Raw genomic sequence first — 24,803 nt, forward strand, 5'->3', positions numbered from 1 at the left:
TTTTTGTGGTACTTACGCAGAAATGTTAATTGTCACAAAAAGGCGTATGCCTCTCTCTCTCTATATATATATATATATATATATATATATATATATAATAGGAAAAAATAGCCGGAGCTCTTTGGCTGCACGTATAGCATATGTCTGTAACTCAAACATCGCCGTGCCAGTACTGGACAGCTGTTTCGGCCTTCTTGGGCTTCATCAGCAGTACGCAGGCAGGCAACGTTTGAGTGGATGGCGTCAGAAGGTCACGTAACACGTGATTCCTCCCGTCAGGGTGAGATAACTCACTCACTGAAAGCCCAGTGCAAAGCCAGTGAAGTATAATAGGAAAAAAGAGCCGGAGCTCTTTGGCTGCACGTACAGCATATGTCTGTAACTCAAACATCGCCATGCCAGTACTGGACAGCTGTTTCGGCCTTCTTGGGCTTCATCAGCAGTACGCAGGCAGGCAACGTTTGAGTGGATGGCGTCAGAAGGTCACGTAACACGTGATTCCTCCCGTCAGGGTGAGATAACTCACTCACTGAAAGCCCAGTGCAAAGCCAGTGAAGTATAATAGGAAAAAATAGCCGGAGCTCTTTGGCTGCACGTATAGCATATGTCTGTAACTCAAACATCGCCATGCCAGTACTGGACAGCTGTTTCGGCCTTCTTGGGCTTCATCAGCAGTACGCAGGCAGGCAACGTTTGAGTGGATGGCGTCAGAAGGTCACATATATATATATATAGGTCATATATAAAAGGTCATATATATATATATATATATACAGATTTTAGGGAAGGTACAAACACTAGTTTATCACATAGGGAGACGTTAAAAAGTAGAATGGGCAAGGGGTCGACGTTTCGACAGTGGCACTGTCTTCGTCAGGACAAAAGATGCGTAGCTGGTTACACATTACTTAAATAGGTTTGGTACATGACGTCATAATCGGTACGGGCACGCCACAAGCGTTTGTCAATGAGTCAGATTCGGAAATATTCGAGAAGGTTCCAGGGCTATTAGGAATATTCCAGGACTTTACCTTGCCCATTTGACCTTTTAACGTCTCCCTGTGTAATAAACTAGTGTTTGTACCTTCCCTAAAATCTGTTTCCGCGTCTTTTTTTTTGAACTTCTGTAAAACATCGTGGCCGTTTGATAATCCTTTTACCTCACCCTATATATATATATATATAGGTCGAGGGAAGTACAAAAGTCAAACGGCCACGAAGTTTTACAGTTGTGGAAGGAAAAAGACGCGGACAACAGATTTTAGGGAAGTTAGAAACACTAGTTCATTTAATGGGCAGAAATTAAAAGTTGAATGAGAAACGGGGTCGACGTTTCGACAGTGGCACTGTCTTCGTCAGGACAAAACCTTTTGTCAGGACAAGACCTTTTGTCCTGACGAAGACAGTGTCACTTTCGAAACGTCGACCCCGTTTCTCATTCAACTTTTAATTTCTGCCCATTAAATGAACTAGTGTTTCTAACTTCCCTAAAATCTGTTGTCCGCGTCTTTTTCCTTCCACAACTATATATATATATATATATATATATATATATATATATATATATCTGTTCAAATCAGATGCGATAACCCAACCATTCGCCCGTCGATACAGCGAGCACAGGAAGATAGACACGCTACGTAGCGTGTTGCGTGTCTCTCGTGTTATCCTCGTACCTATGTTCGCTGCGTCGACGGATTGTGTACTACCAACCTGCCCATCTACTAACGAATTGCCTGCCATTCGTGGCAGTGGTTGGTGCACAACGTGCTATGCGGTGAACTTCGAGCTGTTCTGACAGAGTGTAGCGTACATTCTTAATGAAGGGGCTCACACACTCTTAAAAACAGATCTTCACCGCATAGCACGCTGTGCGCCAATCACTGCCACGATTGATAGGGTTATCGCTTCTGATTCGAGGAGAGAGGGGTGTGTACGTCTTTTTGTGTCAATTGTCATGTATCAAAATTGACACAAAAAGACGTACGCACACCTGTCTCTTCGAATCAGAAGCGACAACACTCTCATGTGTGGCAATGGTTGGCGTAGAGCGTGCTACGCGGTGAAGTTCAGTTTTTAGAGTGCAAAGGTAAAGGTGATTGAGCATTGTTTCGATATCCAGGGTGTCCCAGCTAAGTGCGAACATATTTTTTAAGAATATATATATATATATATAGATAGGGGAGAAAAGACACCAGAGACTGAAGTAGGGAGTAGGGGAAGTTATTTATTAAGCTGGCATTTAAACTAAGGGTCTGGGGAAGTCTACGTTTCGGCGGAAGCTCCGCCTTCTTCGGGACTGAGACGAAAATCTATGTACAAGGTCTTTTAAAAGGTTACAAAAGTGTCGTCACAGTTGGTACAATTCCACTGCGAGGCAGTCGTCAGTGAGTCATGTTCTGGAAGATTCCGGAAGGTTCCTGGGTCATCGGCCGGGGAGATTACGTGTCAGAGTCTTGGGTCGCGCTCGTTGAAAACCTGTTGTCCGGGGTGTTCTTAGAGTCATTGTGTCCAACTGTAAAGAAAAGAAGAAAAGAGGCAGCGGGCACTCCGAGGACATACAGAAAAAAAGTTATCCGGATATGCTTCTTACAGTTGATAGCACTCCTTTATCCTCATTTATTAGAGATTGGAATTTGTAGATCAAGTACGATTCGCGTTGCTCTCTGCAGCGATCGGATGTGAAATTTGACTCTAAAATAAAAAGTGCGACGTTATTAATGGAATGACCGGGTCGACTAAAATGGCGAGAAACCGGGAGGCTACCTTTTTTCAAAACATCTGATCGGTGGTTATTGAATCGAATCCTGAATGAATTTTTACTTTGACCTACATATTGCGCGGAGCTTGTTGTACATTGAATGATATAAATAATGTTACTGGAGTTACAGTCAAAGTCGCCATTGATTTTAAGGGAGAAGTCGGAGTTTGTACTCTTGACCGCTGCCGTGCTTTGCATTGATTTGCATATTTGGCATCTTTTACCATTGCATGGATGGCATCCCGCCGTAGGTGTTAATGGTTTGAGAACTTTGGAGTTGACTAGTCTATCTTGGAGGTTGCGGGCACGTCTGTAGGTAACTCGTGGCTTCTCGGCAAATATTTGTCGTGTCCGTTCAGATTGCAGAAGGATGCTATGGTGGCGGTGGAGGATACTGTTAATATTACCCGCGCCTGCACCAAAGGTAAGAACAAGGTTTACGCGGTCGCCCTTGGGTTCGTCGTTGCGTTTACCGAATAAGTTCCTCCGGTCTGTTTGTCGTGCTTTGGACAGGGCGTCTCTTACTAGACTGGGTGGAAAATTACGATTAACGAAGGTCTGCTCTAATTCCGCGAGGTTTTTGTTTAGAACATCGTCGTCCGAGCAGATCCTCCTGTATCGGAGTGCCTGGCTATAAGGAATGGCGAGTTTAGTATGGCGCGGGTGGCAACTGTTAAAGGAAAGGTACTGCTGAGCATCAGTTGGCTTTCGGTACAGGTCAGTGGAAAACCCCTTCTCGGTTAAGGTTACTTTTACATCTAGGAAATTAACAGTCGTTGCCGAGAAGGAGTGGGTGAACTTCATGGCGGGGTGTACCAGGTTGAAATCGCGAATAAATCCTGTGAGATCTTCTTCGGAGTGTGGCCAAACCATGAATATGTCGTCCAAGAAGCGTTTGTATAGACTAGGTTTTTTGTCGCGCACGGCTAGAAATTTTTCCTCTAGTGCACCCATGAAAATATTTGCGTACGTTGGTGCCATCTTGGTTCCCATAGCTGTGCCATTTATTTGTAGATAGTGGCGGCCGTCAAATTCGAAGTTATTATTTTTGAGGATCAAGTTGAGTAGAGTTGGTAATACAGATGGGTCAACCGCGCGATCGGAGTACTTCAGATACGCCGCCTTCGCTGCTAGCACGCCATCCTCATGTGGGATGTTAGTGTAAAGGGAGGTAACGTCTAGCGTTGCAAGCAAGCTTGCATTGGGTGGTTCACATTTGCTAAGTATTTCGAGGAAATGGTTGGTGTCCTTAATATATGAGGGTAATCGGGGAGGTATATCTTTAAGGAGGTGGTCAACGAAGCTAGAAATTTTCTCCGTGGCGGTGCCGATTGAGGAAACTATAGGTCGCCCTGGGTTTCCTGGTTTATGGATTTTCGGTAACATGTAGAACCTGCCTGGTTTAGGGTTTTTGGGCTAGAAATTCATATAGGCAGGAGTCGATTATTTCACGCGCTTTTAGGGATTTTAGGGTTTTGGTGATTTCGGCAGCTATCTTATCTGTTGGATCACTGTCAAGCGTCTCATAGAACGTGTTACAGCCCAGTTGTCGGAACCCCTCGTTAAGGTAGTCCTGTTTGTCCATCACTACGATTGCCCCTCCCTTGTCTGCCCTTTTGATAATGATATCGCCACAGTTCTGTAAGTCGGAGAGGCTGCGCTGCTCAGCTGCTGTTAAATTTGGTTTAGTTTTGCGGTTAGATGGATTGTTGTATGCGTCAAGTACATCCCTTTGAACAGCCTTGATGTACATATCCAGGGCTTTGTCGCGGTTGGCATCGGGTGTGAAATCAGAAGTTGGTTTAAAGGGATTCGGATTGGAGTTAGGTTTGTCGAAAAAATATTCTTTTAGGCGCATACGTCTTGCGAAATTGTCCAAATCAAGATGGAGTTGATATTCACTTAGTTTAGCGTTGTTGGGGCAGAATGACAGACCCCGATTCAGAAGTGAGAATTCTGAGTCGGTGAGGGTGCGGGATGACAAGTTCACAACGTTTTGTGATACAGTTACACGTTGTTGGACGGAAGAGGCCGCACCGTCCAATTCACCATCATGATCACGTTGAAGTTGGGGCAGTAATAATTGAGTAGAAGTGACCGGGTGTTTATTTACCGAGATACTTTCTGGAGGCGTTTCATTATTATCAGCTAAAATAGGTGAGCATACTCCGTCCCTGGCAAGCTTTTTGTGTTTAGTTCTCGATTTAGTTCTCGATGAGTTCGCGATTTCAACCTGGTACACCCCGCCATGAAGTTCACCCACTCCTTCTCGGCAACGACTGTTAATTTCCTAGATGTAAAAGTAACCTTAACCGAGAAGGGGTTTTCCACTGACCTGTACCGAAAGCCAACTGATGCTCAGCAGTACCTTTCCTTTAACAGTTGCCACCCGCGCCATACTAAACTCGCCATTCCTTATAGCCAGGCACTCCGATACAGGAGGATCTGCTCGGACGACGATGTTCTAAACAAAAACCTCGCGGAATTAGAGCAGACCTTCGTTAATCGTAATTTTCCACCCAGTCTAGTAAGAGACGCCCTGTCCAAAGCACGACAAACAGACCGGAGGAACTTATTCGGTAAACGCAACGACGAACCCAAGGGCGACCGCGTAAACCTTGTTCTTACCTTTGGTGCAGGCGCGGGTAATATTAACAGTATCCTCCACCGCCACCATAGCATCCTTCTGCAATCTGAACGGACACGACAAATATTTGCCGAGAAGCCACGAGTTACCTACAGACGTGCCCGCAACCTCCAAGATAGACTAGTCAACTCCAAAGTTCTCAAACCATTAACACCTACGGCGGGATGCCATCCATGCAATGGTAAAAGATGCCAAATATGCAAATCAATGCAAAGCACGGCAGCGGTCAAGAGTACAAACTCCGACTTCTCCCTTAAAATCAATGGCGACTTTGACTGTAACTCCAGTAACATTATTTATATCATTCAATGTACAACAAGCTCCGCGCAATATGTAGGTCAAAGTAAAAATTCATTCAGGATTCGATTCAATAACCACCGATCAGATGTTTTGAAAAAAGGTAGCCTCCCGGTTTCTCGCCATTTTAGTCGACCCGGTCATTCCATTAATAACGTCGCACTTTTTATTTTAGAGTCAAATTTCACATCCGATCGCTGCAGAGAGCAACGCGAATCGTACTTGATCTACAAATTCCAATCTCTAATAAATGAGGATAAAGGAGTGCTATCAACTGTAAGAAGCATATCCGGATAACTTTTTTTCTGTATGTCCTCGGAGTGCCCGCTGCCTCTTTTCTTCTTTTCTTTACAGTTGGACACAATGACTCTAAGAACACCCCGGACAACAGGTTTTCAACGAGCGCGACCCAAGACTCTGACACGTAATCTCCCCGGCCGATGACCCAGGAACCTTCCGGAATCTTCCAGAACATGACTCACTGACGACTGCCTCGCAGTGGAATTGTACCAACTGTGACGACACTTTTGTAACCTTTTAAAAGACCTTGTACATAGATTTTCGTCTCAGTCCCGAAGAAGGCGGAGCTTCCGCCGAAACGTAGACTTCCCCAGACCCTTAGTTTAAATGCCAGCTTAATAAATAACTTCCCCTACTCCCTACTTCAGTCTCTGGTGTCTTTTCTCCCCTATCTATATTCAACATCCTGGTCGTTCTAACCTAAATTTTGTAGTATATATATATATATATATATATATATATATATCACTTTTGCCGAGATGAAATCAATTTCAATATAGCATATGCTGAAGGGCACTCCTTAGGAGGGCATTAGCAAACTCCTAAGGCAATGTCTTAATTAACTTTCAATAATTAACTTTTTAATTATAAAAGCTACGAAGTTGTCCCAATTAGAACATTGGATTCCTTCGGTCACCTGATACCGGAGCCGTTTTCAGAAGAAAAATCCGTTCGATAGGTCGTCCGAGAAAAAAAAAATCGTGAAGGAACACCATATTTTCTTTATTTTGTTCATTGCACATCTCTAGAGACGCGTCTTTCCTTCGCCCCCAATGTGAGAGGGAGGAAAGAGCACACTATCGCCTCTTGCATCCTGGAAAAAGATTAAAAGAAATCAGAAAATACAACCTAAGACAAGGGCAGTTCCGATAGAGTCGCGCGATACATTTGTTTTTGCAAGTTCATCTTCGACGTGAGGCGGCATTGTGCTCCTTCACCCTCTCACATTGGGAGTGAAGGAAAGACGCGTCTCTGACCTTTCCCCTTTCTTTTTTTTCTGCCAATAAATCCCCCCCCCACGCGTCTCTGAAGATGCGCAATGAACAAAATAAAGAAAAAAATTGTGTTCCTTCACGATTTTTTTGCGGACGATCTATCGAACGGATTTTTGTTCTGAAAACTGCTCCGGTATCAGGTGACCGAAGGGACCCGATGTTCTCATTGGGACAACTTCGTAGCTTTTATAATTAAAAATTAATTATTGAAAGTTAATTAAGACATTGCCTTAGGAGTTTACTAATGCCCTCCTAAGGAGTGCCCTTCAGCACATGCTATATTGCAATTGATTTGATCTCGGAAAAAGTGATCTATATATTCTTAAAAAATATATGTTCGCATTTTGCTGGGACGTCCTGTATAAGCAAAAACCAGAAACAGCTAACATTGACATCACGTGGCAGGAAAACCACAAAATCCGTTTATAAGTTACTGGCTGCTAATTTTATTGAACTTTTTTTCTTCAAAAGTTGCTGTGAGCATAATTAGGAACCCCGTAACAGCGCTTGTTTTAAAGCTTTTGGTTCTGGCCAGGACTGTCGCTCCAAGCGAAATGTGAAACCTGATTGTCTTGGCTCTTTTTCCTGTTCTTCTTCCGTGTCGTTAATTGCTGTAGTCATTTCTGAGCTTCCTTTATTACCTCTTTATTATGTACGCTCGAAGCTGCCGTAGATAGGGGATGGGTTAGGGAGCATCCCTTAACGACTGAACGGTGATTACACGTAATTAGGTGCGAAGAAGCGACTTTGAACCACCCTTCTAAATAGTTTCGCTCATTCCTTGCCTTTTTACTGCCATTATTAACGCTCACGTGGATGGTCCCCCTCTTCCTCCTGTACGTCGCGATCAACAGTGCATTGAATGCCCGTTTAATAGCGCGAGCCGCTCACCCGTGTAATGAGTTCGTTTTTGGCAGACTTCGTCGTGCGCAGAAAGCCTCAGCGAAAAGTCCAGCGAAAGCGAAAAACTACTTGCGTGGTATATGCTAAGGAAGTTCATTAATGCGTACACTTTCAATGGTCCTCCGAGTCTCCTAGTAAACAGCCTGCATATTTTGCGTACTGATGTTTGAGCATTATAATACGAAATAATATAAATGTCTGCAATAAATAAATATAAGTGTGTTGTTCAGCCTTTTAACGTTTTTGCTTCCGCGTGTTTCTGTGCACGGTCATCTTACAAAGCCTCGGTGTGAATAGAGCATTTGTGGACTCGCGAGAGAACTGATCGCCAACATCTACTGAGCTCACGGCTTTGCAGCCGTACGTGACGTATGACGTGACGCAACGGAACGCTTTGCAGAAGGGCTCGGCGCTGGGCTTCTGTCCAACTTATGCAGGGTGTCTCAGTTAAATCCCCGGGCTAAATAATTCGCGAGCGGGTGCGCCAATCGAAGAACTTTCTTTTTTACGAGTATCTGCCCGATACCTCCTACAGACTGCGCACCGTGTGAATGACTGGGAGGCGCTCATTACTTAAATAGAAATTCAAATGAGTTTTGTGAAAAACATAACTTCTAAAGCACACTCTAAAAAGAGAGCTTCACCGCATAGCACGCTGTGCGCCAACCATTGCCACGAATGATAGGGTTATCGCTTCTGATTCGAGGAGAGAGGAGGGCGTACGCCGTTTTGTGGCAATTTGGATATATGGTAATTGCCGCAAAAAGGCGTACGCCTCCCCGTCTCCTCTAATCAAAAGCGATAACCCTATCGTTGGCGACAACGATTGGCGCACTACGTGCTATGCGGTGAAGTTCTGTTCTGTTTAGGTGTGCCGAGGACGCCAGCTGGTCCGCCCTTTCGGTGTCGGCGGCAACGAAAGGGCGGACCAGCTAGCGTCCTCGGCACATCTGGGCTGCAGCAATATTTTGCCAAATCCGGACGACACCGACAGGCAGTTGTCTGTTCAGCACCTTGTTGAACTGCGCCACCCTGGAATACGGGACATCATGCACCATAATCGCCCCCCTCTTCCCATGAAAAATCTTCCTCGAAGCATCCACACTCTTAAAAATGAACTTCACCGCATAGCACGCTCCTAGCCCACCACTATCTCGAATGATATCGTTATCTGCCCTGATTTGTTGAAAACGGGAGGCGTACGCCTTTTTTGTGACAATTATGAACCGCATAAGTGTCACAAAAAAGGCGTACGCCTCCCGTTTTCAATGAACCAGGGCAGATAACGATATCATTTGAGATCATGGTTGGCTAGGAGCGTGCTATGCGGTGAAGTTCATTTTTAAGAGTGCAGACCATGCTTCATAGGCTCCGCACTGGGTGTGCGTTCACCAACTCTCAGCTGTTCAAGATCGGCTATAGGGGTGACGCCAGCTGTGGCCACTGTCAACAATCGGAAACAATCGAACACGTCCTGCGAGACTGCCGAGCATACCATTCTGCGCGCGAAGCCCATGACCCTCGCTCCACCTCGGGCACGCTAGCGGACATCCTCTACCCCGCTGGTTCTTCTGCCGAACGTTCCGCCAAAGCAAGAAACCTCATTCTCTTCCTGCTGAAGACAGGCCTTGCCAGTTGACCCCTCTGGTACTCTACTCTCCCCGATGAACTCGTGCACCCTCACCGCATCCCCATCCTTCAACCTCCTCTATCCTCCATCCGTCCGTCCTTCCTTTGTGTTTTGTTTTGCTTTGCGTTCTTCTTCTTTCTTTCTTTTTTTTTTGGGGGGGGGGACTTTCAGTGGACACCTTTTAGAGAAAAATCTGCCACCGAAGCGGGTCATTTGTTGCAGTAATTAATTTGTTTCGGTTGGCATATTTTTGTCTTAGCTGGTCGCGGCGAAGCGCAAAAGGACGCTCTTCTACTCCCTTATCCTGTAATAAATGTCCTTACACCAATGAATGACGTCCTTTTGCGACAGCGTGACAAAAATATGTAAACCGAAACCAATTAATTACTGCAACAAGTGGCCCGCTTCGGTGGCAGGCTTTTCTCTAAAAGGTGTCCACTGAAGGTCCCAAAAGTGGTAGTACCCGACGTCACCCTGCTTTGGGACTGCCTGCACCCAGGAGTGGGTTCAGTTGTAAGGTTTGCAAAGCCTGGTCACATTGAGATTGTAGTAACAAAGACCTATTATACGGTTGCCATGACTGCACGGCAAATCCCTGGTTCCTGCCTTACGCAACCTCCAATTCTTTGAACATACCCGTAGTCCGTTGCCACGCGTCCCAAGGTTGGGGCATATTGAAAGACTCTACCTTCTGTTGCATATTAAAGATTTCTGACTATATTGTCATGAAATATTCGCGTCATTTTTATTACACAGTATCCGGAGGGATCAACAGCGCAGCTAGTGTACGGAAACGCCTACACCCCTAAGTGCATTTCGAATTTAGATGGTTTTCTCAAAAAAATTGACAACTTGCCGCCCCCCCCCCCCCCTTCCCTTATTATCTGTACCCGAGACAAAGAAATCTAGGCGTCCTCACTCGTAAAGTCGCTTCTCGATCGGGTGAAGGCTGCTCCACAATTTGCCAAGCCGTGGTGGTGGTGGTGGTGGTGGTGATGTAACTGCTTGCCGTAGTCGGCCGCGCAAGGCGGGCAACGTCACGACTAACGCAGGTTCGTAAAAAAAAAAAAAATAAGAAAAGACCGGGAAAGACAGGATTGTAGATTCGGATTTGCCCTTTCGCCGAGTACTCTTCAACACCTTAGTCAAGCATCCCGACAGTGATTTTTATTTTCATTTTCATTTTCTGGTGTTCTACCGCTCATCGCTCAACGCTGCCCACCGCTCATCGCTCAACCCCTGATTGGACTTCACTGCCAAGCCGTGGTGGTGGTGGTGGTGGTGGTGATAGGGCTTGCCGTTGTCGGCCTCACGTATGTGGCCAAGCCGTGGTCTCTCACATCAGTATCTGTTTTAATAATCATCTCCGACACACTCACCATGGTTTTGGCGCTCTATGGCCTTAGTTGCCTTTGTGCCATTAAACACATAATCAATCAATCAATCAATCAATCAATCAATCAATCAATCAATCAATCAATCAATCAGTATCTGTTTTCCAGCCAATGCCAACCTTTGCCTCGCAATCCGCGGAAGAGCAATGTAAGCAGTAGTGCTCCTGGAAAGATTTTTCCTATAAAGTCTCCCACGTGTCTTTTTTTATTGAGTAAAGTGCACGGTTCACACCCACGCTTCGCGAATGAGTACTTATTTTTGTGTTTGTATGCACAGCAAAATATTTTTTTCCTCGTCATCCCTCTCGTGGTGATTGTTGGTATTACGAGACATATTTTCCCTTAAGTAAGGTACCTTATTACAGGCGTACCGTATAAGGAGTGTCACTGGTATATGCTGTACCTTATTATCATAGCACCTGATGCAGGCGTATCTTATATAAGGGATATAAGTGATGTGCGTTCGGAGCGACGTACCTTGTAAAGACTGGTGCCTCATTATAAGATTTCCTGTACCGTATAAAATGAAAGGTACATTTGTGCGAAATTATACGTCTGAAAAGATTTATTTTAAAGCGGTACAGCGTTTAGAGGGACAGGATTAGGAGGACATTCCCTCTGTTCTTTCTCTTTGCAGTGTCTCATATTCGCTTGTCTTGAATCCCACGATTAAAGATAGTGAATAGAACAATTAATTATATTTCGTCTTGATACGAAAGAACGACTTCAAAGACAAAGACGCGTTCATTCACTTGACCTTTTCTTTTAATTATGTCTCCATTTCCCCGGATCAATTTTGCAGGTGTGAGCCTGTCAAGTCGGCAAGGGGGCTTTTCTTTTCTCCTTTTTTCTGCAATTCCTGAAGCAGCACTTTTACTTTTTTTTTTTTTACTATTTCTGTTGCTATACTGTTGTGTTTGTTGGGTCTGCGTTTATCCGTGAAGGACTTCATGTTTCTGTAAAAAAAAGTGAGATTTCAAAATTTCAAAGAAATTTTCAAATTTCAATTTAAAAATAAATTTCCCTCAATTAAAAATTGTCCAAAGCCTTCTTAAATGGCCGCAAAAGTTTCCACTTTCCAGAAGGTAATTGCCGAAAGTCCCACAATCCTCCGGCGAGGTTAAATTTTTTTATCACTTTAGGTGAAACACCCTGTATATCTGCATATATGTAATTTCTGCAAGTGTCCTTGCACAGACAGTTTACTCGCAGTTGAAATACGGCAGTCGTCGAAAAAGTCAGGCAGCGGCGGGACTGATCGGGCTCGGGTTGTGTTCATTTGTTGCATGTTTCAACCTCGGATCAGTTACTTTCGATCGTGCCGCGCAGTACTCATTTATTTCTCTCTGTCCCCTCTGTGTATTCACTCTGTAATCTGAATTCCCTGTACATCATTAATCCACGGGCACGACATGCAGACACGTGCCCGAACTTGGCGTGCCCTCGCTAGTTAAGTTTAATCCATGTACTACTTAGTCGGAGCTTTTTTCTTTCTTTGGTTTCTGTTTCGAGGCATCCGCTACACGGTTCAGCCATTGCGCGTTGGAATGTTGACAAAGGAAGGAAAGCTAATGACTTCCGTGATGTAAAAAAGGGCTTTAAAGAGCGAACGAACGAGTCGTAGGGATTTCATGATGTCCGATGATTACCACCCAGCCATCCGCAAGCCACGGGGTTGTGGTTACGTCATCGACGACAGAACTGTTTACTGTTAGCTTATGAAGGAAACGAAATGCACTGCTCGAATGCGGGTTTGGTCTATCTATCACTACGGAATCCGCTATAACCTCTTCTCAGTGATGACTCCTTTTTGACCTGTATGATGACTGATTAGACGCCATATGACGATGATTTGACCTTTTCATTACCTCTACATGTTTTTTAGAGGTACCGGGTTTTTAAAGGATCCGTGATTTTAATCACTAATCCAGCATTTATCGCAGTTTTAGTGAACACCCAAATTTTACTTCGGTAAAACTTCCAGTCGTATTTGGCGCATTATGACCTTAGTAGCTAATGCTCCAGTAAAACCCAAATCAAATCAGTGATTAATCGTAAAGCGCAGATAAATATGCACTAAAAACTCCCGAAATGTGCATGCAACTGTGCACCGAAAATCTTCTAATTATGCAGTAAAAAATCCTAAATATATGCAAAGTTTTTCATTTTTCTTGGTACGAAAGCAATGCACCAAATGCCTACTTTAAAAAAAATGTGAGTATTTTAATACGGATAGCACGGTAAAATAAAGCCGCCTTCGTTCTGCAGCGCACCACAAAATACTTGCGCCGCACTTATAATCATGAAGCTGAAGGCTTTGCTTTGGTGACCGATAAAATAGCGTAAACGCTGGCTAGCTGGTGGACGAAACTCATGACGAAGCAAGCGTGAACATGGACAACATGAAAAACACAAACATACACATGTTCGTGTTTTTCGTGTTGCCTGATCGCTCCCACTACGTTGCCTTTCAGTGGGTTCTAGGGCATTGCGGAATAACTGGGAACCACAAGGCCGACGCTGCCGCTGCCGCTGCACACCAACAACGGCCTTCTATGCTCATTATACTTTCGAGAGGAGACAGAAGATCCCTCCTCAGGCATTTGTCCGATTCCTGGTCTACCCTTCAGTGGCAACACGACATTCCAACTAGGTCCTCTTTGGGAAGTGTATAGACCCAACGCTGTCATACCGGCTGCCTGCAAAGCTTCCTCGTCCTCTGAAGTCGCTCATCCACAGACTACGTCTGAATGTGGCCTTCACTCCGTCCTATCGATACCAGCTAAGCTGTGAGGCTAGCCCTATGTGCAACGAGTGTGGCGTACTTGCCAACGTTGAGCACATACTCCTCCGCTGCCGGACCTATATCAACGAGAGGCGTACACTCCAGTCACAGCTTGCCACCCTTGGCTGCCGCCCCTTCAACTTGCCGACCATCCTCGGCCCTTGGGACACAGTGGCCGACTCCAGGGCGGCCTTACGTCATGTGGTTGACTTCTTCGAGGCGACAGGCCTAAAGGACTCATTATGACCCCAGCAGCGCCCTCGGACATTCCCACCATCACGATCACGTTCAGCATCGCCATCGCCACTTCGATCATTCCCGTCATCTGTCATCGTCATTGCTCATCATTGTCACCACTCATATTAGATCCCTAGCTATGGGGTAGCGTTCCACTCCTAGAGTGGAAAACCTCCCCACTACATCATCACAATATATATGTTGTTGTTCGTGTTGCCCATGCTCATGCTTGTTTCTATGTGTGTGTGTATTCCGTTTTCCTTCCTTTTTTTTTTCGTTTCTTTCTTTTTTTCGTTTCTTCTTTTTTTTCGTTTCTTTCCTTCTTTCCCTTTTCTTTTCGTTCCTTTCTTTTTTCTTTTCTTTCTGTTTTTCTTTTCTTTCTTTTTTTTCTTTTCTTTCTTTTTTTTCGTTTTCTCTCTATTTTTTCGTTTTCTTTCCTTTATTTCGTTTTCTCCCTTTTTTTTCGCTTTCTTTCTTTCGTTTTTTTTTTTCGTTTTCTTTCTTGCCGCCTTCTTTCCTTTTTTCGTTTTCTTCCTATCTTTTCGTCCCCTTTCCTTTTCCGTTCCTCTTTACGAAAGGAATAGCAAGTCGGCCTTTGCCTGACTAACCTTTCCTTGTTTTTTTTTTCTCAATAAACATATCCCCCCCCCCCCTTGTTTCGTCACGGCTTTGCGTTCGGCACTGCATCATGCCAATTGAAATGCCAACGCTGCTCGCCTTCGTAATGGTAATGTGGCGAAGGCGAACTGCGGCCCATCGCTCATGCACGCAGTGCAGGATGGAACAGCCAGGGTACGGGCTGAACAGTGCACCTCACCCTACCGAAGCATGGACAATATTCCATTCCGACCAGAATTTTCGCGAAAGACGACCAATGCCGTCCCGAAATCAGCAAAAAAATATGGCAAACTATGCACTTTCATGCGAAATATGCCACAACGTGCAAAACATGCATTTATATCCACCATAGAACCCTTCTGCGATCGGGCAGTATGTATGTATGTATGTGTGTGTGTGTGCGCGCGCGTGCGTGCGTGCGTGCGTGCGCGCTATCGGTTCCAAACCAAGACCAAAAGTGTTTTTTCATCGTCCAGATACGGAACCATATCGAGATTCCAGAAAAAAAAATTCCATTTGCATGAAAATCCGCGCCCTGTGATGAGTGTGCTCATTAACACACATTCACCATAAAAAAAAAACAACTTCACCACACGTAGCACGCGCTGAAGGCCAGCCTTGCGCAGAAGCAATGAAATGGACATGTGTAGAAAACGTGTGGACTCCAAAAAAGGAACTTCACCGCATAGCACGCTATGCGCCAACCATTGCCACGATTGACAGGGTTACCGCTTCTGATTCGAGGAGAGCGGGAGGCGTACGCCTTTTTTGTGTAAATTGTCATATATCCAAATTGACACAAACAGGCGTACACCCCCATCATTCGTGGCAATGGTTGGCGCAGAGCGTGCTATGCGGTGAAGTTCAGTTTTCAGAGTGCACTCTTAAAAATGAACTTCACCGCATAGCACGCTCCTAGCCAACCATCATCTCGAATGATATCGTTACCTGCCCTGATTTGTTGAAAACGGGAGGCGTACGCCATTTTTTGTGACAATTATGAACCGCATAAGTGTCACAGAAAAGGCGTACGCCTACCACTTTGAACAAATCAGGGCACATAGCGATATCATTCGAGATAATGGTTGGCTAAGAGCGTGCTATGCGGTGAAGTTCATTTTTAAGAGTGTGGACTCGCACAAAATCCGAAAAGGTCCCCTGGTCTCTATCTGACCAAACTCCACTCTAAAAACACAGAACTTCACCGCATAGCACGCTCCTAGCAAACCATCAACTCGAATGATGTTATCGTTATCTGCCCTGGGGGCTTAATCGCTTCATCGTCGTTACAGTCGTTATGAGCTAACGAGTGGCGGGAAATTCAAAAAGGCGGGCGGGAAATTCGAAAAGATGGGCACGTGACACATTGCGCGTGACACATCCCACGCCCTTCACGTATCGCGCGAAGAGCGCTGTGCACGTGTTTTATCACGTGCCCTTCTCGACGAGTGCCCCGCCTCTCGTTAGCTCCTAACGCGTGCAAGTGCCCCCCCCCCCCCCTCCCGCTGTTATTAGAGCCTGGTCTATACAACCAACGCCGTCCTCAATGTCACGTTATGGGGATCTTGTTACGGACGTCTCTGGCATATTCGTCGTCCGAGGTTGATGTAAAAAAAAAATATAAAAAGAACATAACAATCCGCGAACGAAAGTGGGACGGTAATTACATGCTCCGAAGTAAAATAAATGGCAGCAGCACGTATCGCTGCCATAGACACTTTAAATACTGGGTGGATAGGGTGTTAATGACTTCTATGTGCTCCGCATACATCTCTGGTATCGTGTAATTCTCGTGTCATTCTGTCTGAGCTTGGCTCGTTGACTAGAACAGCTCTTTCTCTCTCTCTCTCTCGTCCCTTCCTTAGATGGGGCGTTGATAGCAAAATCGATGCGGTCGCGTGACAATCTGTCGCTTTCTCTATGCTACATACACAGTGAGGACGGACACGTAGGATATTTTATTTTTTTCTGCGGGTACGCGCGTGTGTATGTGTGCTACTGCCAACCGAAGAAGAACACGACCGCGCGGTGGCGTTTCCGTCAATGCAATTGACTCTCTATCCTTCCCATGCACGTGTAGCTTACAGTGATGGAACAGACGGAGTGCGAAAGAAAGGAAATACGGAAGTCTACCTGCGTCGCGGTGCGACGAACGGTAGAGAGGCTTATTGAGCGCAGCGCTTTCAATCAGCTTCTGCCTCGGAATTGTTTATCCTCGTACAACACTGGGTGCGCTTATTAAAGTTGCCAGACGGTTCTCGTCGTGGACAGTTTTTGTTATCTATTTACTTTAGGGCAATCAGAATGAGAAACACATGGCAACGTACCTGAGTACTGTACTTAAATAGCTTGAGTAACTGTAATTTAATCACATTTTGCCCGCGACTTGTACTAAAGGGACACTGTACTCTGTTGTGGTTTAACGATTCTATCTGTGGTGTTGTCTCTTTCCAAGGGCTGAGTCTACTCTACCACGCATTCAAAATATGACGTAGTTGAGCGAGGTTTTAACGGCGCGTGTGGACATTTGTCGCATCCAACCAATTGTGTAGATTTCTATAACCTATCTTTTAATACATTTGTTTTACAGAGTTCAGTGTGCGCCACTTTAATGATCAGTACCACACGCGTGTCGTTGTTAGATATGCTTTCCTACTAGTGTTGAGGTGTTCTGATCACTGCACATAATTTTCCTTCTTCACATAGGTGGTGATGATGATGTGAGAAATAAATAAAATTGGGATGTGAGTTGCGACGAAGTCGAACTGGCTGTACGCTTACGTACACAGAAAGTACAAACAGATGAGAGAGTTAAAATGATTGAGTTCAACATGTAGTTCAAAAGTTTCGACCACGTGACTGTAAAAATGTCGGTATCGCTGGGGGCACACACAACACGCATTCAGCGAGTCCTAGAATGTACATAATCCCCGTTCTATGTAGAAAATCTTCCAATGCCCTCAGCGCCTTGTCGGACGACGTAGGACCTAATAGTTTCGCAATGTCGAAGGCTCGCGAGTTCGCATGAGAGAGGCTTGCCTCTAATACCCTTCGAGCATGAACATATTTCCGACACCTGAGAAGGATATGTCCTATACGTCCTCTACAACGCCACATTTACTACACGTTCGCATAGATATTTGCGTCATCTAGTTCACCGCGTAAATTATGAACTTCTACTACGAACAATATTATTAATTGATGTAATATTACACCCGATTTATTTATCATATTTTGCTTTCAGTAATTTTTCTTATCACTAAATTACTTTGGGTCCTATAAATGTAACTAACTCAATTACCTCTTCTAACGCCCGACTTCCTGACTCCTTATTAGAGTGGAATTGCGCGGCTGTCAGCCACGACATATATCGCACGAGATTCACGGTTGACGACGACTTAAGCCTTCTACGTTAAGTGCTCCGAGAAAATCCTTTTGAAAACCGAATTGAATTAAGCAATCATCCGAAATATTAGTTTTCTGTACTGTCAGGTGGTGCTGCAGTTCATGATAAGGAGTCGTCGTAGCGTGTGAAGCAATGTGGTTATTCTAAAACTATTTTTCTGTCGCCACGTTATGTAAACGTGGATATAGTAAAAGGCAAATAAAATGTATGTACTTTGGCACTATACTACTATATATACTACTCAAAGTGTTGCTCCACTCTAAAAACAGAAGAGAGAGAGAGAAATACATGATGGGGATGACTTCCGCTCATTGAGCAGAATGCTACCCCATTGCTATTGGGGAAAAATGAGAGGATGGTGATGAGGATGATGCTGACGACGCTGACTGGGTTTTAGAGAGAGTCGATCAGGCCGGTAGTTTGCAGGAATTTGATGAAGGATTTGCAGGATTTGAACATGATCAGTGAACAACACTCTAAAAACAGAAATTCACCGCATAGCACGCTGTGCGCCAACCATTGCCACGAGTGATAGGGTTATCGCTTCTGATTCGGAGATAGAGGGGGGCGTACGCCTTTTTGTGGCAATTTGGATATACCCAAGCAGCAAAATGTACTGAAAGTCGAGTGCAATAGGGGTGGACGGGTAGCTGGAAGGCCTTGAACAGACTCGTGAAAGTAAAGAACATTGATAAGACACGTACTGACCCCTATTGCGCTCGACTTTCAGTACATTGTGCTGCTTGGGTACGAAAATTGCCACAAAAAGGCGTACGCCCCCTCTGTCTTCCAATCACCAGCGATAACACTATCATTCGTAACAATGGTTGGCGCGCAGCGTGCTATGCTGGGAAGTTCTGTTTTTAGAGTGTTGTTCACTGATCATGTTACGAGAATAGTCGTCAGACACGACGTACTTATACCCCTGTCAGACGAGCGCAGTTACTGCTTTAACGGTTACGGCCGTTATAAGTACATACTTTGCGACAAAACTGAGGTGGAAGGACAACGGCGTTCCCGCGTGACAGTTTACGGCATTCCATCGAAACTGCCCAAGCCTCGTTACCAGGCACACCATAAACAGGATTTAGCACATTTAATTCAATTCGAAATAAAATGCTTTCTACCCGACGTAATGTTGTCATCTTTTCTTTTTTCGTGTTTGTCTGGCGTTTTTGCACTTTGCTTCGCTTTTTATCTCATATGTACAAGTGTTACGTTTGTAGTCACACCCTCGAACCACTGCACGCGGCATCGCACCGTGTCGTCTGCATCCAAAATCTCGGACAGCACTCAAAAAAATATTCAAAGCACTTAAAAGCAAATATAGTTTGCTGTTGTATTTTGAAAATACCAACAAAACGTTGTTTTCGTGTACTTTCAGTAAGAAAAAGCGTGATTTCGCTACATTACATTCAACGTTCACAGACTTGTTTATCGACGTGGACATCATCGACAAAATGCATTGACGGATACCGTCTGGCAGCTCCCCGGATTAGCTGGCCAGTTCTTAATGCCGTAACTTTAAGGGCCGTATATGTGCCCGTCTGACAGAGGTATTATATGGAGCACATGCCTTTAAAGCAAAACACCTAAATATTATCGCCGTCGTCTCGTCCACTATCAATCTACATTACCCAATGACGGAGATGTATCTCTTATTTTGTCTCGGAATACTCCTTTGTGTGTGCGAATTCCAATTTTTTGTAATGCAGATAATCACTCTAAAAACAGAACTTCACCGCATAGCACGCATCTGCGCCAACCATTGCCACGAATGATAGGGTTATCGCTTCTGATTCGAGGAGAGATGGAGGCGTACGGCTTTTTGTGTCAATTATCATATACGCAAATTAACACAAAAAGTCGTACGCCCCACTCTCTCTTTCGAATCAGATCTATCATTCGTGGCAATGGTTTGTGCAGAGCGTGCCGTATGCGGTGAAGTTAATTTTTAAGAGTGCAGAGAATACTCCGCCGGTGGAAGCAAATGTCTGCGAACTAATGCTTGGAGAGCGAACTGTCCCCTTTAAAGCGATCGATCGATGATTTCGTCCTGGATATACGAGGCCACCCAAAAGGACCGCAACGATTTCCGTTATGCGTGGCGCCCCCGCCGCAACGTTGTGGTGGCTTCCGGAATAAAAGGTGCCTAAAAGCTTTCAACCAAAGCAGACGACCCGTGTCGTAAGGTTTGACGTGCTTTCGAGTGCTCTATCCATCAAAATCCTACGAGTACCATAAGGACCTGTCAACTTGCAAGGTGCTGCTAAGTGCCATATGCTACGGCATAGGGAACGAGAACTCTAAGAAATTGGACGTGATTTTAACACTTTTCTACCGTCTGGCTAATGGACAGATTGGCTGACGTCACGGCCGCCACTACGCTGTTAAAACAGGTGGTGATGGAACAGCTTGCAGTAGTCGGTAAAAAAAACTGTAAAAATAGAACTTCACCACATAGCACGCTCCTAGCCAACCACCACTCCGAATGATATCATTATGTGTCATGATTCGTTCAAAACAGGGGGAGGAGCCAATCTGGGACACGCATAATGTGTCCCAGATAGGAGCCTCCTCTCATTTTCGGCAAATAAGGACACAGAATGATATCATTCGGAATGATGGTTGGCTTGGAGCGTACTATGTGGTGAAGTTCTGTTTTAACAACGGCAAGCTACCTCGACACCCCCCTCTGTTTTAACAGCGCACGTCACGACTATCGCAGGGGGTGGCATGCAGGGCGCACGAATATCGTGCGTCCTGGACCGACTTCACAGGGAACAGTGCCGACATTTTTCTTAAAGCGTCTGAAGAAAACCGAGGGAAAACACCCAGACAGCGCAGCCGGCGCCCGTATTCGAATCCTGGTCTCTGCACCACCACTTCACCGCATAGCACGCTGCTAGCCAACCATCATGCCGAGTGACATCGTCCCCTCCTCTGATTTGCTAAAAACGGGAGGCGCACGCCTTATTTTTGCATTTATGTAGCACGTAATGGTACAGAAAAGGCGTACGCCTCCCACCTTCAACAAATCAGGGGCGAGTACGTTATCACTCGGGATGATGGTTAGCTAGGAGCGTGCTATGCGGTGAAGTTAATTTATAAGAGTGTGCGTACATTACTTGCCACCACCGTTAATCACTTTCGGGACCACATAAGTTTATGCGCAGTTTAAGGACTATTTGGAGTGCTAGGGAGTAAATTTCATGATCAGGGGACTAAAATAGGGAGCAATTGCAATTTAGGGGAACTGGAGGCGTACGCCTCCCGTTTTCACCAAATCAGGGCAGATAACGATATCGTTAGATATCATGGTTGGCTAGGAGCGTGCTGTGCCGTGAAGTTCATTTCTTAGAGTGCATTGCGACGAATGATAGGATTATCGCTTCTGATTCGAGGAGAGAGGGAGACGTACGCCTTTTTGTGTCAATTATCATATATCCAAATTGACACAAAAAGGCGTACGCCCCCCTCTGTCTGCGAATCAGGAGCGAAAACCCTATCATACGTGGCAATGGTTGGCGCAGAGCGTGCTATGCGGTGAAGTTCAGTTTTTAGAGTGCACCCAATTACTCAGAGTACAGTCATCCCAGCCATCTTTTTTTTTCTTCATTTTTCTTTTTTTTTTTTTCAAGTACAAAGACGTGACCTCTCTAACTTTCGTGTGCGATTGAAACGCTTCCATACCCGTCCTCGTCTGTTTCGCGTTGCTTCTACATGGCGCAAACTATCCGATTACTCGCGGATAATCGATATTGGCTATCAACCAGACACTGCACTTAGTCACGACGGCTGCAGTTAATTCCTCCCGTTTTCCCTTATATTAAGCTTCCGCTGATACCGCTGATGGGGCGGCTTTCGCGTAACGAACGAGAGCCGAATGGGTGCTCTTTCTATTTATCTTCTAAATTGGAACGCACTGGTCGTCATCAGTGGTCAGAGAGAAATGCTATACCGTTCTATATTGCGTCAGTGGAAAAAGGTACTCTTTTTGCCTCTCTCCACGCGGGGATTGATGGCGCTCGTGTAATTCGTTAGGCGGTGATAGGGAGGCAATATGTTACATCACTGCCAATCTGGCAGGAGACAGAAAGGCGTGCTTTCAGCTTTGTTTTTTCGCTTAACGCTTCGCTGCGTTTTTGTTTGATCTGTCGGTCGTGATAGCAGTCACTATTGGCCACGCACCTGAAGTGTGGATTACGTGTCGTGTCGTACGGCGTGGAATTAGTAAGGGCTAGATGATGTACTGTGATGGCAGGAAAAAGTGGCTTCGTGCAAAAAGTGGCATTGTTATTGCTGCTGTTGTTTTTTATTTGTTTGTTTTTTAGTTATTACATGAGTTACCACGAGGCGAGTTCACCTTCCTCAATATTATTTACTTTTAATGGGAGTAGTACACTCTTATAAATTAACTTCACCGCATAGCACGCTCCTAGCCAACCATGATCTGGAACGATATCGTTATCTGCCCTGATTCGTTGAAAACGGGGGGCGTACGCCTTTTTTGTGACAATTATGAACACCATAAGTTTCACAAAAATGGCGTACGCCTCCCATTTTCAACAAATCAGGACAGATAACGATATCATTCGAAACTATGGTTGGTTAGGAGCGTGCTACGCGTGAAGTTCATTTTTAAAAGTGTAGGCGCCTATTTCGGATACATTATGCGTGTTCAAGATATGCGCCTCCTCCTGTTTTTAACAAATTACGAGACAGAGCGATATGAGTGCGAGAAAGTGTTGTGCGTCACATCCGGATCACACTCTAGATTCCGTTGATTGGTTCCTTCGTCGGTCAGATCGAAGGTGTGTGGACTTCACGTAACTAAATCGTATAATTTGAATTTTATAACCCTCTCGATCACACTGCAGCATTTACACTGTCGTCGCTACGAAAGAAACAACTAATAGTTACTGTAAAGGTAGCCTTGTCTCCTAACGCTCGACTATTGGTGAAGCCCCCCTCATGGCATCCACGCGTCAACCGACCTGCACTTAAAACGGAACCTCATCGAGTATTACGCTGTACGTGTGCCAACCATTTCCACGAATGATAGGGTTATCGCTGTTCGGTTATCGCAGTTGTTGGCGCACAGCGTGCTGCAAAGCGTCCAAAATAGGCATATCCATCCTATTTTCAACAAATCGAAAGAGATATCGATACCATTTGCACTCTAAAAACAGAACTTCACCGCTTAGCACGCTGTGCGCCAACCGTTTCCACGGATGATAGGGTTATCGCTTGTGATTCGAAGAGAGAGGGGGCGTACGTCTTTTTGTGTCAATTACCATATATTCAAATTGACACGAAAAGGGCGTACGCCCACTCCCTCTTCGAATGACACACACATAAATGGGATGATGATGTGAATCACAAGCGATATAACTCTACACTCTAAAAACAGAACTTTACCTCATAGCACACCTGCGCCAACCATTGCCACGAATGATAGTGTTATCGCTTGTGATTGAAAGAGGGGGGGGGGGTTGCGTACGTCTTTTTGTGTCAGTTGTCATATACCCAAATTGTCACAAAAGGGCGTACGTCCCCATCTCCCTTCGAATCAGAAGCGATCACCGTATCATTCGGGGCAATGTTTGGCGCACAGCGCGCCATGCGGTGAAGTTCTGCTTTTAGTCTATAGAGATTTAAACTATTATCGCTTCTGATTCGAAGAGGGAGTGGGCGTACGCCCTTTTCGTGTCAATTTGGATATATGGTGATTGACACAAAAAGAACGCCGCCCCCTCTCTCTTCGAATCAGGAGCGCTGATCCTATCATCCGTAGCGATAGCGTGCTATGCGGCGAAGTTCTGCTTTTAGAGTGACAGTTCGCGACATTGTTAGAAAAGAGGGGGGGGGGGGGGGGGGTAATGGCAGGATAGGCTCGCCGTTGTTGGCCACACAGAAGTGGGCGTCGTCACGACTATAGCCAAAAAAAGAAAGAAAAAGAACGCAACGCAAAACAAAACACAAAGGCAGGGCGGACAGATGGAGGATAGAGGAGGTTGAAGGATGGGGATGCGGTGAGGTGCAGGAGTTCATCGGGGAGAGTAGAGTTAGAAAAGAACTTCACCACATAGCACGCTCCTAGCCAACCACCGTTCCGAATGATATCATGTGTCCTGTCTGTGTCCTGGTTCAAGACAGGGGGAGGCGCCTATATCTGGGACATGCATAGTGTGTCACAGATGGGCGATCCCCCCACCCACCCCCCGTTTTCAACAAATGAGGACACCGAATGATACCATTCGGAATGATGTTAGGAGCGTGCCATGGTGGTGATGTTCCTGTTTATCTGGTGAGGTTCTACCTGCTTTCTAACTTCTTTGGATTCTCTCAGTCGTTACACGGCATTACAAAACAAAGTCACGTAAACAATCGAAGTCTACGTATTGTGCCATCCGTATTTTCCTTCGAGCAAGGTTACTCCCGCATTGTGAATGCGTGCTGCAGCGGTAGTAACTGCGTTGCACTTCCTCGTTGTACATTTGCGTATTGACTAAAAGGCCTGCTGCTCGGAGTCGTCTCACGTGCTTGACCAGTCACACGGAAAAGCGAAACTTGTTACAGGGTGTAATTTTCTTCCGATCCACGGGGATCAAAGGTTGCGTCTTACGTAACGTTCAAGGTGACCACGTGCGAGTGTACATGCGAAGCTTAGCGCTTACTTGGATTCGTGCATCTCTGGAGGATACGCGTTATCGCGTTCTGCGGGCTCGCTTCGGAACCAATCGGAACTTTGGACATCTGTTTAAAAGTCAGTACTTGTTATAGAGTTTGTCTGTGTCGAATTATTCGGAGTGTAGATAATCAGTTGC

At 45.3% G+C, this 24,803-nt stretch overlaps 1 protein-coding gene across 5 annotated transcripts in view; it reads left to right on the top strand.

Annotated features, from left to right (window-relative positions):
* Window positions 1-24,803, top strand: part of LOC135396990 (neuroglobin-like) — a 152,116-nt gene that overhangs the window by 109,020 nt on the left and 18,293 nt on the right. Inside the window, exon 1 of one of the 5 annotated variants that reach the window (XM_064628270.1) lies at window positions 24,657-24,742. The exons of the other annotated variants lie outside the window; for them this stretch is intronic. The gene's annotated coding sequence lies outside the window, so the exon portion shown is untranslated. Of the gene's footprint in view, window positions 1-24,656; window positions 24,743-24,803 lie in introns of those variants that run through there. 5 annotated transcript variants of the gene reach the window in all.

This window comes from Ornithodoros turicata, chromosome 6, assembly GCF_037126465.1.
Source record: "Ornithodoros turicata isolate Travis chromosome 6, ASM3712646v1, whole genome shotgun sequence".
NCBI lineage: Eukaryota > Metazoa > Arthropoda > Arachnida > Ixodida > Argasidae > Ornithodoros > Ornithodoros turicata.